The sequence below is a fragment of the Carya illinoinensis genome, chromosome 15 (genome assembly GCF_018687715.1).
Source record: "Carya illinoinensis cultivar Pawnee chromosome 15, C.illinoinensisPawnee_v1, whole genome shotgun sequence".
In the NCBI taxonomy this organism is placed as follows: Eukaryota; Viridiplantae; Streptophyta; class Magnoliopsida; order Fagales; family Juglandaceae; genus Carya; species Carya illinoinensis.
Window position 1 is genome coordinate 24,874,886 of NC_056766.1, and position 2,500 is coordinate 24,877,385.

Genomic DNA, 2,500 nt, shown 5'->3' on the forward strand with positions numbered 1-2,500 from the left:
TAAGAATCACCCCCACGTTAACAAGCCCAAAAATTTTCGTTTGGTGTGCATCCCGGTTCAACCCATGGAAGCAAGGTCGACATCATCCGAATACCACCAAGAGCAACCGTGTGCGTAGCACTGGGTGCCATAACACCATCCGCCGTGCACAGTCATGTTGCCAAGGAAGCACCCTAACGAATAGGCCCAACCGCCATGGGGTCAACTAGAGCACCGGGGGGCTCGAAAACGTGAGAAAGCCCCTAGCATCAACGATTGGCCCCCATCAACAAGCCCATGCGTGGCACGTAGTGCCACCATATCCTTCCCTAGAGCACAAGCTTGTTGCTAGAGGGCAAACGAGAACGTAAGAATCACCCCCACGTTAACGAGCCCAAAAAATTTCGTTTGGTGGGGCTCGACAATGTGAGAAAGCCCCCAACATCAACGGTTGCCCCCCACCAACAAGCCCATGCGTGGCACGTAGTGCCACCATAATCCTTCCCTAGAGCACAAGCTTGTTGCTAGAGAGCAAACGAGAACGTAAGAATCTCCCCCACATTAACGAGCCCAAAAAATTTCGTCCCGACGTTTTTGGTGGGGCTCGACAACGTGAGAAAGCCCCCAACATCAACGATTGCCCCCATCAACAAGCCCATGCGTGGCACGTAGTGCCACCATATCCATCCCTAGAGCACAAGCTTGTTGTTAGAAAGCAAACGAGAACGTAAGAATCACCCCCACGTTAACAAGCCCAAAAAATTTCGTCGGGACGTTTTTGGCCGCCGGCGGCCACCACCAACCACCGCGGCCGCCGGCGGTGGAGACGAGTCCCCCCGCCGGTGGCATGGGGGGGGTGGGCACTCGCCTTTTCCATGGGCGCGAGGGGCATGCCCATGTGAGGGGGGCATCATGGACAGCCCTCCTGGCTGCCCATGTTGGGGCCTTGCATGCCCCCCCTAAAGAGCATTTAGAGCCATATCCCAACTGGCAGGAGGAAACATCAATTTTCCGAGCAAACATAAAGGCTTTTTTTATTGAAATACTTCGAATTTGAATGAGATTTTTTGCAGGCATGCTTAGATAAATCATATCTTGAAGTAGGAACAAGCCTTACAATTTTTTGACGTCGGGATTTTTTTTAAAAATTTTTTAGGTTTAAAAATACCGAAAAATCAAAAAAAATTGAAAATGTTCCATTAATGGTAGGTGATTCTTGGAACACATCCCAAATATATTGGAATGAATTTAGGAAACCAATTTGGCTGGTTTCGATCGTCCAAAAGCACGGGAAAAGTGTTTGCCCCCGTGCATGTCAGCGGCAGTGTCAGCGCATGGCCCGTGGGGTTGTCAGGGTCAGGGGGAGGGTCAAGTGGCTGTCAGGGCATGCCATGGTGCCCGTGTGTGGGGGGAACTTAGCCAGCCTCGACACCATGTGCATGCGTGGGCTTGCCACGGTGCCCGTGTGTGGGGGGAACTTAGCCAGCCTCGACACCATGTGCATGCGTGGGCTTGCCACGGTGCCCGTGTGTGGGGGGAACTTAGCCAGCCTCGACACCATGTGCATGCGTGGGCTTGCCACGGTGCCCGTGTGTGGGGGGAACTTAGCCAGCCTCGACACCATGTGCATGCGTGGGCTTGCCACGGTCCCGTCAGTGGGGGGGAACTTAGCCAGCCTCGACACCATGTGCATGCGTGGGCTTGCCACGGTGCCCGTCAGTCGGGGGGAACTTAGCCACCCTCGACACCATGTGCATGCGTGGGCTTGCCACGGTGCCCGTCAGTGGGGGGGAACTTAGCCAGCCTCGACACCATGTGCATGCGTGGGCTTGCCACGGTGCCCGTCAGTCGGGGGGAACTTAGCCAGCCTCGACACCATGTGCATGCGTGGGCTTGCCACTGTGCCCGTCAGTGGGGGGGAACTTAGCCAGCCTCGACACCATGTGCATGCGTGGGCTTGCCACGGTGCCCGTCAGTGGGGGGGAACTTAGCCAGCCTCGACCCCATGTGCATGCGGGGGCTTGCCACGGTGCCCGTCAGTGGGGGGGAACTTAGCCAGCCTCGACACCATGTGCATGCGTGGGCTTGCCACGGTGCCCGTCAGTGGGGGGAACTTAGCCAGCCTCGACCCCATGTGCACGCGGGGGCTTGCCACGGTGCCCGTCTGTGGGGGGGAACTTAGCCAGCCTCGACCCCATGTGCATGCGGGGGCTTTGTAAGGAGCCCTTGTATGGCCCAACTAAAAACCGGCCACCTTGCCTTGACAAGCCACGAAGGACTCCAAGGTTGAAGCCATGACACGGCCATTGACAAGGCTTGACGACCCTGCAGCAGCCCACAAGCATGCCACGGTCCTGACCATGGCACGCCCAAGACGCCCCACAAGGCTGGTGAACAGGCCAGCTGCATGCACAGCACGCAGCCCATGCGCTGGACCAGCAGCAGCACACCACGCACAGGCCCTGCCCGCGCGCGCGCGGCCAGCGCGCACAGGCCCTGCGCGCGCGCGGCCAGCACGCGC